Raw genomic sequence first — 12,733 nt, forward strand, 5'->3', positions numbered from 1 at the left:
TTCAGCCTACATGCCCAAAATTGAACTTTTTCAGTTGTTTCAATATTTTTACAAAAGTAGCATGCTTACTTTCTCTCTCACAGGTTTTTCTTGATTTTCTACTTGTGTTTGTGGTATCTAATGTAGATGTTTAACTCATTTTTGAACACTAAACATACAAAAAAAGTAGATAAAATCAGAATAAGAGTGCAATATGTGCTGCTTTAATGGTCCTAGTCTAACGGTCAGTATGAAGCAAGTGAAAAATGAGGTTCTATGCACATACAAGTTGAATTCCTTTTAGCAGATTTCACTGAAACTGTATCAAAAGCACTTATTACTGGTTGTTTGACCTTGTCTGTTTCACACACTACCTTTATTTTCTTTTGTTTGATAGCTAGTGGTTAAAATATTGGCCTTTTGAGGCTGAAATTTCATGCTGGTTTTAAAAAGTAAAGTAAATAACTTTGCATTAGATCATACTGTCTACATATATAGTTGAAAGTGACAGTCTTGTTACATCCAGGCTCCATGTTTTATCATATCTGAGCAAAGATTTGAGCAAAAAGAAGCATATCTTCATCTCCCATATCATTTATATGCTTTTTAATATGCAAATGTGGGGAACGACCTAAATTGACAACCTGTTTTTTTAAGCTTGACATTGCTGAAGACCATTTTATTCACATGTGTTATGCTATTTGAAACTTATATTTCCATTAAAAGTACATTTATAACATGTAAAAGGTTTTTTTATAACTTAGCAACTTCAGAAAATTGTGGTAAGTGAAAAATATTACATTGCATATAAGGCCTCACTTCATTTGAAAACCTCTATTTTTTGGCACAGGCCCATATGATATTTACTTCTGGCCATTTTTTATAAGTCTGAAACATGAAGTATGCTATCTGTTGCTTTTAATAGGTGATAACTTATACATAGAGACATTAAAAAGTGTAAGTTTTGGTACATTTTGGTTTTTAGAAGCCCAAATTTGATAGTTGAAATTATTCTAATTCAACGCCACAATTCAGCACCCAAAGTTCAGATATAAAAAATGCCACAATTTTTATAATTGGTATCATATGGCTTTGAAACTTTGTAAACTGTTTCATAATATACTAAGCTTAAATCATACCAAGTTTTATTAGAATTGGTCAAGGTTTAGACCCCTAAGAGGTGAAATTCAGGAAATATTGAATTTGTACTTTGACAACTTCCCTGAATGATCTATTGGTATTAATTTGTCAAACTACATGAGAATTAATGATTTCCACTTTATTTGATAGAAATTTTGTAAAAAAGTGACATTTCAGCCTACATGCCCAAAATTGAACTTTTTCAGTTGTTTCAATATTTTTACAAAAGTAGCATGCTTACTTTCTCTCTCACAGGTTTTTCTTGATTTTCTACTTGTGTTTGTGGTATCTAATGTAGATGTTTAACTCATTTTTGAACACTAAACATACAAAAAAAGTAGATAAAATCAGAATAAGAGTGCAAAATGTGCTGCTTTAATGGTCCTAGTCTAACGGTCAGTATGAAGCAAGTGAAAAATGAGGTTCTATGCACATACAAGTTGAATTCCTTTTAGCAGATTTCACTGAAACTGTATCAAAAGCACTTATTACTGGTTGTTTGACCTTGTCTGTTTCACACACTACCTTTATTTTCTTTTGTTTGATAGCTAGTGGTTAAAATATTGGCCTTTTGAGGCTGAAATTTCATGCCGGTTTTAAAAAGTAAAGTAAATAACTTTGCATTAGATCATACTGTCTACATATATAGTTGAAAGTGACAGTCTTGTTACATCCAGGCTCCATGTTTTATCATATCTGAGCAAAGATTTGAGCAAAAAGAAGCATATCTTCATCTCCCATATCATTTATATGCTTTTTAATATGCAAATGTGGGGAACGACCTAAATTGACAACCTGTTTTTTTAAGCTTGACATTGCTGAAGACCATTTTATTCACATGTGTTATGCTATTTGAAACTTATATTTCCATTAAAAGTACATTTATAACATGTAAAAGGTTTTTTTATAACTTAGCAACTTCAGAAAATTGTGGTAAGTGAAAAATATTACATTGCATATAAGGCCTCACTTCATTTGAAAACCTCTATTTTTTGGCACAGGCCCATATGATATTTACTTCTGGCCATTTTTTATAAGTCTGAAACATGAAGTATGCTATCTGTTGCTTTTAATAGGTGATAACTTATACATAGAGACATTAAAAAGTGTAAGTTTTGGTACATTTTGGTTTTTAGAAGCCCAAATTTGATAGTTGAAATTATTCTAATTCAACGCCACAATTCAGCACCCAAAGTTCAGATATAAAAAATGCCACAATTTTTATAATTGGTATCATATGGCTTTGAATCTTTGTAAACTGTTTCATAATATACTAAGCTTAAATCATACCAAGTTTTATTAGAATTGGTCAAGGTTTAGACCCCTAAGAGGTGAAATTCAGGAAATATTGAATTTGTACTTTGACAACTTCCCTGAATGATCTATTGGTATTAATTTGTCAAACTACATGAGAATAAATGATTTCCACTTTTATTTGATAGAAATTTTGTAAAAAAGTGACATTTCAGCCTACATGCCCAAAATTGAACTTTTTCAGTTGTTTCAATATTTTTACAAAAGTAGCATGCTTACTTTCTCTCTCACAGGTTTTTCTTGATTTTCTACTTGTGTTTGTGGTATCTAATGTAGATGTTTAACTCATTTTTGAACACTAAACATACAAAAAAAGTAGATAAAATCAGAATAAGAGTGCAAAATGTGCTGCTTTAATGGTCCTAGTCTAACGGTCAGTATGAAGCAAGTGAAAAATGAGGTTCTATGCACATATAAGTTGAATTCCTTTTAGCAGATTTCACTGAAACTGTATCAAAAGCACTTATTACTGGTTGTTTGACCTTGTCTGTTTCACAGACTACCTTTATTTTCTTTTGTTTGATAGCTAGTGGTTAAAATATTGGCCTTTTGAGGCTGAAATTTCATGCCGGTTTTAAAAAGTAAAGTAAATAACTTTGCATTAGATCATACTGTCTACATATATAGTTGAAAGTGACAGTCTTGTTACATCCAGGCTCCATGTTTTATCATATCTGAGCAAAGATTTGAGCAAAAAGAAGCATATCTTCATCTCCCATATCATTTATATGCTTTTTAATATGCAAATGTGGGGAACGACCTAAATTGACAACCTGTTTTTTTTAAGCTTGACATTGCTGAAGACCATTTTATTCACATGTATTATGCTATTTGAAACTTATATTTCCATTAAAAGTACAAAATTGAACTTTTTCAGTTGTTTCAATATTTTTACAAAAGTAGCATGCTTACTTTCTCTCTCACAGGTTTTTCTTGATTTTCTACTTGTGTTTGTGGTATCTAATGTAGATGTTTAACTCATTTTTGAACACTAAACATACAAAAAAAGTAGATAAAATCAGAATAAGAGTGCAAAATGTGCTGCTTTAATGGTCCTAGTCTAACGGTCAGTATGAAGCAAGTGAAAAATGAGGTTCTATGCACATACAAGTTGAATTCCTTTTAGCAGATTTCACTGAAACTGTATCAAAAGCACTTATTACTGGTTGTTTGACCTTGTCTGTTTCACAGACTACCTTTATTTTCTTTTGTTTGATAGCTAGTGGTTAAAATATTGGCCTTTTGAGGCTGAAATTTCATGCTGGTTTTAAAAAGTAAAGTAAATAACTTTGCATTAGATCATACTGTCTACATATATAGTTGAAAGTGACAGTCTTGTTACATCCAGGCTCCATGTTTTATCATATCTGAGCAAAGATTTGAGCAAAAAGAAGCATATCTTCATCTCCCATATCATTTATATGCTTTTTAATATGCAAATGTGGGGAACGACCTAAATTGACAACCTGTTTTTTTAAGCTTGACATTGCTGAAGACCATTTTATTCACATGTGTTATGCTATTTGAAACTTATATTTCCATTAAAAGTACATTTATAACATGTAAAAGGTTTTTTTATAACTTAGCAACTTCAGAAAATTGTGGTAAGTGAAAAATATTACATTGCATATAAGGCCTCACTTCATTTGAAAACCTCTATTTTTTGGCACAGGCCCATATGATATTTACTTCTGGCCATTTTTTATAAGTCTGAAACATGAAGTATGCTATCTGTTGCTTTTAATAGGTGATAACTTATACATAGAGACATTAAAAAGTGTAAGTTTTGGTACATTTTGGTTTTTAGAAGCCCAAATTTGATAGTTGAAATTATTCTAATTCAACGCCACAATTCAGCACCCAAAGTTCAGATATAAAAAATGCCACAATTTTTATAATTGGTATCATATGGCTTTGAAACTTTGTAAACTGTTTCATAATATACTAAGCTTAAATCATACCAAGTTTTATTAGAATTGGTCAAGGTTTAGACCCCTAATAGGTGAAATTCAGGAAATATTGAATTTGTACTTTGACAACTTCCCTGAATGATCTATTGGTATTAATTTGTCAAACTACATGAGAATAAATGATTTCCACTTTTATTTGATAGAAATTTTGTAAAAAAGTGACATTTCAGCCTACATGCCCAAAATTGAACTTTTTCAGTTGTTTCAATATTTTACAAAAGTAGCATGCTTACTTTCTCTCTCACAGGTTTTTCTTGATTTTCTACTTGTGTTTGTGGTATCTAATGTAGATGTTTAACTCATTTTTGAACACTAAACATACAAAAAAAGTAGATAAAATCAGAATAAGAGTGCAAAATGTGCTGCTTTAATGGTCCTAGTCTAACGGTCAGTATGAAGCAAGTGAAAAATGAGGTTCTATGCACATACAAGTTGAATTCCTTTTAGCAGATTTCACTGAAACTGTATCAAAAGCACTTATTACTGGTTGTTTGACCTTGTCTGTTTCACAGACTACCTTTATTTTCTTTTGTTTGATAGCTAGTGGTTAAAATATTGGCCTTTTGAGGCTGAAATTTCATGCCGGTTTTAAAAAGTAAAGTAAATAACTTTGCATTAGATCATACTGTCTACATATATAGTTGAAAGTGACAGTCTTGTTACATCCAGGCTCCATGTTTTATCATATCTGAGCAAAGATTTGAGCAAAAAGAAGCATATCTTCATCTCCCATATCATTTATATGCTTTTTAATATGCAAATGTGGGGAACGACCTAAATTGACAACCTGTTTTTTTAAGCTTGACATTGCTGAAGACCATTTTATTCACATGTGTTATGCTATTTGAAACTTATATTTCCATTAAAAGTACATTTATAACATGTAAAAGGTTTTTTTATAACTTAGCAACTTCAGAAAATTGTGGTAAGTGAAAAATATTACATTGCATATAAGGCCTCACTTCATTTGAAAACCTCTATTTTTTGGCACAGGCCCATATGATATTTACTTCTGGCCATTTTTTATAAGTCTGAAACATGAAGTATGCTATCTGTTGCTTTTAATAGGTGATAACTTATACATAGAGACATTAAAAAGTGTAAGTTTTGGTACATTTTGGTTTTTAGAAGCCCAAATTTGATAGTTGAAATTATTCTAATTCAACGCCACAATTCGGCACCCAAAGTTCAGATATAAAAAATGCCACAATTTTTATAATTGGTATCATATGGCTTTGAAACTTTGTAAACTGTTTCATAATATACTAAGCTTAAATCATACCAAGTTTTATTAGAATTGGTCAAGGTTTAGACCCCTAAGAGGTGAAATTCAGGAAATATTGAATTTGTACTTTGACAACTTCCCTGAATGATCTATTGGTATTAATTTGTCAAACTACATGAGAATAAATGATTTCCACTTTTATTTGATAGAAATTTTGTAAAAAAGTGACATTTCAGCCTACATGCCCAAAATTGAACTTTTTCAGTTGTTTCAATATTTTTACAAAAGTAGCATGCTTACTTTCTCTCTCACAGGTTTTTCTTGATTTTCTACTTGTGTTTGTGGTATCTAATGTAGATGTTTAACTCATTTTTGAACACTAAACATACAAAAAAAGTAGATAAAATCAGAATAAGAGTGCAAAATGTGCTGCTTTAATGGTCCTAGTCTAACGGTCAGTATGAAGCAAGTGAAAAATGAGGTTCTATGCACATACAAGTTGAATTCCTTTTAGCAGATTTCACTGAAACTGTATCAAAAGCACTTATTACTGGTTGTTTGACCTTGTCTGTTTCACAGACTACCTTCATTTTCTTTTGTTTGATAGCTAGTGGTTAAAATATTGGCCTTTTGAGGCTGAAATTTCATGCCGGTTTTAAAAGGTAAAGTAAATAACTTTGCATTAGATCATACTGTCTACATATATAGTTGAAAGTGACAGTCTTGTTACATCCAGGCTCCATGTTTTATCATATCTGAGCAAAGATTTGAGCAAAAAGAAGCATATCTTCATCTCCCATTTCATTTATATGCTTTTTAATATGCAAATGTGGGGAACGACCTAAATTGACAACCTGTTTTTTTAAGCTTGACATTGCTGAAGACCATTTTATTCACATGTGTTATGCTATTTGAAACTTATATTTCCATTAAAAGTACATTTATAACATGTAAAAGGTTTTTTTATAACTTAGCAACTTCAGAAAATTGTGGTAAGTGAAAAATATTACATTGCATATAAGGCCTCACTTCATTTGAAAACCTCTATTTTTTGGCACAGGCCCATATGATATTTACTTCTGGCCATTTTTTATAAGTCTGAAATATGAAGTATGCTATCTGTTGCTTTTAATAGGTGATAACTTATACATAGAGACATTAAAAAGTGTAAGTTTTGGTATATTTTGGTTTTTAGAAGCCCAAATTTGATAGTTGAAATTATTCTAATTCAACGCCACAATTAAGCACCCAAAGTTCAGATATAAAAAATGCCACAATTTTTATAATTGGTATCATATGGCTTTGAAACTTTGTAAACTGTTTCATAATATACTAAGCTTAAATCATACCAAGTTTTATTAGAATTGGTCAAGGTTTAGACCCCTAAGAGGTGAAATTCAGGAAATATTGAATTTGTACTTTGACAACTTCCCTGAATGATCTATTGGTATTAATTTGTCAAACTACATGAGAATAAATGATTTCCACTTTTATTTGATAGAAATTTTGTAAAAAAGTGACATTTCAGCCTACATGCCCAAAATTGAACTTTTTCAGTTGTTTCAATATTTTTACAAAAGTAGCATGCTTACTTTCTCTCTCACAGGTTTTTCTTGATTTTCTACTTGTGTTTGTGGTATCTAATGTAGATGTTTAACTCATTTTTGAACACTAAACATACAAAAAAAGTAGATAAAATCAGAATAAGAGTGCAAAATGTGCTGCTTTAATGGTCCTAGTCTAACGGTCAGTATGAAGCAAGTGAAAAATGAGGTTCTATGCACATACAAGTTGAATTCCTTTTAGCAGATTTCACTGAAACTGTATCAAAAGCACTTATTACTGGTTGTTTGACCTTGTCTGTTTCACAGACTACCTTCATTTTCTTTTGTTTGATAGCTAGTGGTTAAAATATTGGCCTTTTGAGGCTGAAATTTCATGCCGGTTTTAAAAGGTAAAGTAAATAACTTTGCATTAGATCATACTGTCTACATATATAGTTGAAAGTGACAGTCTTGTTACATCCAGGCTCCATGTTTTATCATATCTGAGCAAAGATTTGAGCAAAAAGAAGCATATCTTCATCTCCCATATCATTTATATGCTTTTTAATATGCAAATGTGGGGAACGACCTAAATGGACAACCTGTTTTTTTAAGCTTGACATTGCTGAAGACCATTTTATTCACATGTGTTATGCTATTTGAAACTTATATTTCCATTAAAAGTACATTTATAACATGTAAAAGGTTTTTTTATAACTTAGCAACTTCAGAAAATTGTGGTAAGTGAAAAATATTACATTGCATATAAGGCCTCACTTCATTTGAAAACCTCTATTTTTTGGCACAGGCCCATATGATATTTACTTCTGGCCATTTTTTATAAGTCTGAAATATGAAGTATGCTATCTGTTGCTTTTAATAGGTGATAACTTATACATAGAGACATTAAAAAGTGTAAGTTTTGGTATATTTTGGTTTTTAGAAGCCCAAATTTGATAGTTGAAATTATTCTAATTCAACGCCACAATTCAGCACCCAAAGTTCAGATATAAAAAATGCCACAATTTTTATAATTGGTATCATATGGCTTTGAAACTTTGTAAACTGTTTCATAATATACTAAGCTTAAATCATACCAAGTTTTATTAGAATTGGTCAAGGTTTAGACCCCTAATAGGCCAAAGACCACAATTAATGATCCGGCTTTTCGTTGTCCACGAATATAGTTCCTTTTAATTAGAGTGTATTTTTTCTTAATTTTTTTTCTTTCCCTTCCTCACTCATTTCTTAGATTTTTTTGGATGGAAATGAAAGAAGAGAGGTGAAATAAACTTTTGGATGTTGTATTTTAACTGATTTTGATATGGAAAGAGTAATTAGGCCAGGTGCAAAAAGGTGATATTTACAGTTTTCGGAACATCTCTTGACTTGTCCATAGGGGTATGGATGTGTATTGGCTAAATTTGTAAGATGCTGGGGAGCGATATTTCTGAATGTTTGATATATGTTTGGACTAGTACTGTACTTTACACACACAAAATATTTGACAAAAAGAACCGGAGCATTTTTTTTAATGAAACAAAACGTTATAAAGAACTAATAGAGAATTTAATTGTGGTCTGTGGCCAAATACAACTTTTTCGATGTTTCTTATTATGAATTTTTTCATATTTAAACACTCATGAAGTGTTCTAGAATCATTTCTATTCGACTTTTCCATGAAAATACTGCAAAAAGAAATCGCATGATAAGAACAGAAGGTAACGTTAACGTTGTCAACAAGTTGAAGTTACAAACATTTTTTTTCTTAATTCCTATTACAGTTATTTAAATGTCAAATAAATGGGTTTTTTTTATTATGATATTAATAATGGAAGACAGTGAAACCGTAATCAAGATATTTTAATTCACTTATAATTTTAAATAAAATTTAGAATAGGGAATGTGTTAAAAAGACAACAACCCGATCAAAGAGCAGACACCAGCCGAAGGTTACCAATGGATCTTCAATGCAGCGAGAAACTCCCACACCCTGAGGCTTGCTTCAGTAGGCCCCTTAACAAACATGTATACTAGTTCAGTGATAATGGACTTCATACTAAAATCAGAAATATACACAAGAAATTAAAATTAAAAATCATACAACACTAACAAAGGCCAGGGGCTCCTGACTTGGGACCCCAGAGAATATAAACATTAATTATCACAGCATCAATGAAAATGGACAAAGCTAATACGTAAAGATTTTAGACATGAAGTTTTTTTGCTACATTGTATTTGTCAAAATAAGCAATATTATACCTATTTGTATTTGTTTCTGTTTCTGTTTCAGCTTGATTCCAACCTTTGGCAATGGCTAATACTAGAAGAGGCAAGGCATACATGTACATGTACAATACATGATTCTCTGTAGCACCTGGATTATCTACAATATATAATTCCATAACAGCAATGAAACTCTAGACTACTATGATGTTATGTACATGTATATCTACATATATGATCAATGTTGAAGACAGGTTATGCCAGGTCTCATCATGTCGACTAGTCCGACAAGTTTTGGTTCAGCTTTCTGACAGGAATAATTATAAATTTGCCAGCAGTAACAACACATGAATATTAGTTATTATACCCCACGCAACGAGTTGCGGAGGGTGTAATGTTTTTGACCCGTCCGTCCGTCTGTCCGTCCGTCTGTCTGTTCGTCCGTCCGTCCGTCTGTCCGTCCGTCAGTCCTGTTTCTTGTCATCGCAACTCCTCTCAAACCACACAACAGAATTTCACGAAACCTTTTTAGATAATAAGGACAAACTACGTAGTTGTGCATATCGACAGGAAATTACGATTCAATTATTTTTCTAGGAGTTACTCCCCTTTGAACTTATTTACTTTAATGTACTACTGCAACAGTTTGTCATCGCAACTCCTCTCAAACCACACAACAGAATTTCATGAAACCTTTTCAGATAATAAGGACATACTACGTAGATGTGCATATCGACAGGAAATTACGAATTAATTTTTTTCCAGGAGTTACGCCCCTTTGAACTTATTTGCCCAATATACTACTGCAACCTTTTGTCATCGCAACTCCTCTCAAACCACACAACAGAATTTCATGAAACCTTTTCAGATAATAAGGACATACTACGTAGATGTGCATATCGACAGGAAATTACGATTCAATTTTTTTCCAGGAGTTACGCCCCTTTGAACTTATTTGCCCAATATACTACTGCAACCTTTTGTCATCGCAACTCCTCTCAAACCACACAACAGAATTTCATGAAACCTTTTCAGATAATAAGGACATACTACGTAGATGTGCATATCGACAGGAAATTACGATTCAATTTTTTTTCCAGGAGTTACGCCCCTTTGAACATATTTGCCCAATATACTACTGCAACCTTTTGTCATCGCAACTCCTCTCAAACCACACAACAGAATTTCATGAAACCTTTTCAGATAATAAGGACATACTACGTAGATGTGCATATCGACAGGAAATACGATTCAATTTTTTTCCCAGGAGTTACGCCCCTTTGAACTTATTTACTTTAATGTACTACTGCAACCTTTTGTCATCGCAACTCCTCTCAAACCACACAACATATTTCATGAAACCTTTTCAGATAATAAGGACATACTACGTAGATGTGCATATCGACAGGAAATACGATTCAATTTATTTTATAGGAGTTACGCCCCTTTGAACTTATTTGCCCAATATACTACTGCAACCTTTTGTCATCGCAACTCCTCTCAAACCACACAACAGAATTTCATGAAACTGTGTAGATAATAAGGACATACTATGTAGATGTGCATATTGACAGGAAATTATGATTCAATTTTTTTTTCTGATACAATTTTGTTTTCTTACACTTATTTTATTTCTCTAATGACAATGTGGGAACGTGGGGTATGTGAGCGCGCTCACTAAGGTTCTTTCATTATTAAGTGCGCTTATCGGTCTAGCAATTTTTATTATTGTGCACTAAGAAGTATGCCTAGTAATCCAAAACATTTTGCATGAAGTTATATAAAGATAGTTGGAATTCATGATATTGATGCATTGTGCAGAAACATGAAATATTTTAGTTTGTATTCTTAACAATCCAAGAGTAGGGTTAAATTGTACCAAGGAGAATTACTTATTACTATAATTACGCAGCAGTATTTTGATTGTGGATTCTTTTCAATTTTATTATTTACTGAATGCATATTTGTCACTTGTTTAATGCCTTGTTCAAACGTAAGTTTAATTTGAATTGAATGCAAACCAATTTCACACAATATTCTTTTTTTCATTTTGAAGCGAATTCAAATATAATGCGAATCGAATTCACTAATCGCGTTCACACATTCATCTTTTTTTAATTCGAATCTAATTCAAATAAGCTAATTTGCATTATTCAAATCTCATTAGAAATACCTTTTTGGGTTAATTCGATCAAACTTTGGTGTGAACACTTTCCAAATTGTAATTCAAATTAAACTATAATAGATTAATTCATAAATCACATGTGGAGCAGGATCTGCTTACCCTTCCGGAGCACCTGAGATCACCCCCCAGTTTTTGGTGGGGTTCGTGTTGCTTAGTTTTTGGTTTTCTATGTTGTGTCATCTGTACTATTATTTGTCTGTTTGTCTTTTTATTTTTGGCCATGGCGTTGTCGGTTTGTTTTCGATCTATGAGTTCGACTGTCCCTCTGGTATCTTTCGTCCCTCTCTTGAATTAAAAGTTAACGTCATTTTGACAGTAAAGCGATTTTGACGCGTATTGCAATTTGAAGTAGAATTTACATTTGGACATTAAACATGTTAAACTTTTCGAATGGGTATTAAACTATAAATTCAAATCAGTTAATGCGAATCGAATTGGAATTATGTGTGAACACAGCATTTATATATCTAAGAAATGAGGAATATAAAATTATTAAAAAAAGATGGCCAAATATTTGTATTAATTTTGTTGCAATTTTTGTCTTGCCTTGACAGAGTCGAAAAGAGAGACATCTATATATATAGGCATGCTGTTTTGGCGGCATCAACAATGTATTAGTTTGTGATTTTGTGATAAGGTCTAGGTTATGGTAGGTCAATGATATTTGGTAAGCAGTTGTGTAAGCATAGGCACATTTCATTACCATGGAGAATATTTGGCCCCACACCCTTAGTCATGGTCTATTGACTTTGAAACTTTTGCATAGTTTACATATGTATAAGTTTGTGATTAGGTCATTTTAGGGGGAACCAATAGTATTAGGTCAATGCTATTTGGTGTGCAGTTGTATAAACTTTGTCATTTCTAATTTCCATTGATATTATTTGGCCCGCCCCATCAATCATGCTCTCTTTACTTGGAACCTTATGTTACTTTGAAAATTCATTTATTAGCTTTTGATTAGGTTAGTATTAGGGAAACCAATAGTGGTAGGTCAATGATAATTGGCATGCAGGTGAAGAAGCATTAGTATGTCTCATTTCCATAGCGGATATTTGGTCCGTACTCGTCAGTCATATGCATGATCTATTGATTTTGAAACTTTTATTTAGTTTACATGAATTAGTTTGTGATTAGGTATTATGATGAT

General features: G+C 31.9%; 2 long non-coding RNA genes across 4 annotated transcripts; one reads left to right on the top strand and one right to left on the bottom strand.

Annotated features, from left to right (window-relative positions):
- Positions 1–140: 140 nt before the first annotated feature.
- On the bottom strand, positions 141–7,976 carry LOC127737992 (uncharacterized). Of its 3 annotated transcripts, none has more exons than XR_007999908.1 (3): positions 7,775–7,976; positions 2,916–3,206; positions 141–332 (listed from the first exon to the last, which is right to left on the bottom strand). It is a non-coding gene; the product is annotated as an uncharacterized LOC127737992 (long non-coding RNA). The 3 variants fall into 3 exon arrangements; XR_007999907.1 differs by lacking the exon at positions 141–332 and adding an exon at positions 1,357–1,623; XR_007999909.1 differs by lacking the exons at positions 141–332; positions 7,775–7,976 and adding exons at positions 1,357–1,623; positions 6,470–6,684 and having other exon boundaries at positions 2,916–3,193.
- A 784-nt stretch (positions 7,977–8,760) lies between these two features.
- LOC127737993 (uncharacterized) lies at positions 8,761–12,096 on the top strand. The gene is made up of 2 exons (XR_007999910.1): positions 8,761–8,893; positions 9,466–12,096. It is a non-coding gene; the product is annotated as an uncharacterized LOC127737993 (long non-coding RNA).
- Positions 12,097–12,733: the final 637 nt, after the last annotated feature.

This window comes from Mytilus californianus, unplaced genomic scaffold (assembly GCF_021869535.1).
Source record: "Mytilus californianus isolate M0D057914Y unplaced genomic scaffold, xbMytCali1.0.p SCAF_4, whole genome shotgun sequence".
Classification (NCBI taxonomy): Eukaryota; Metazoa; Mollusca; class Bivalvia; order Mytilida; family Mytilidae; genus Mytilus; species Mytilus californianus.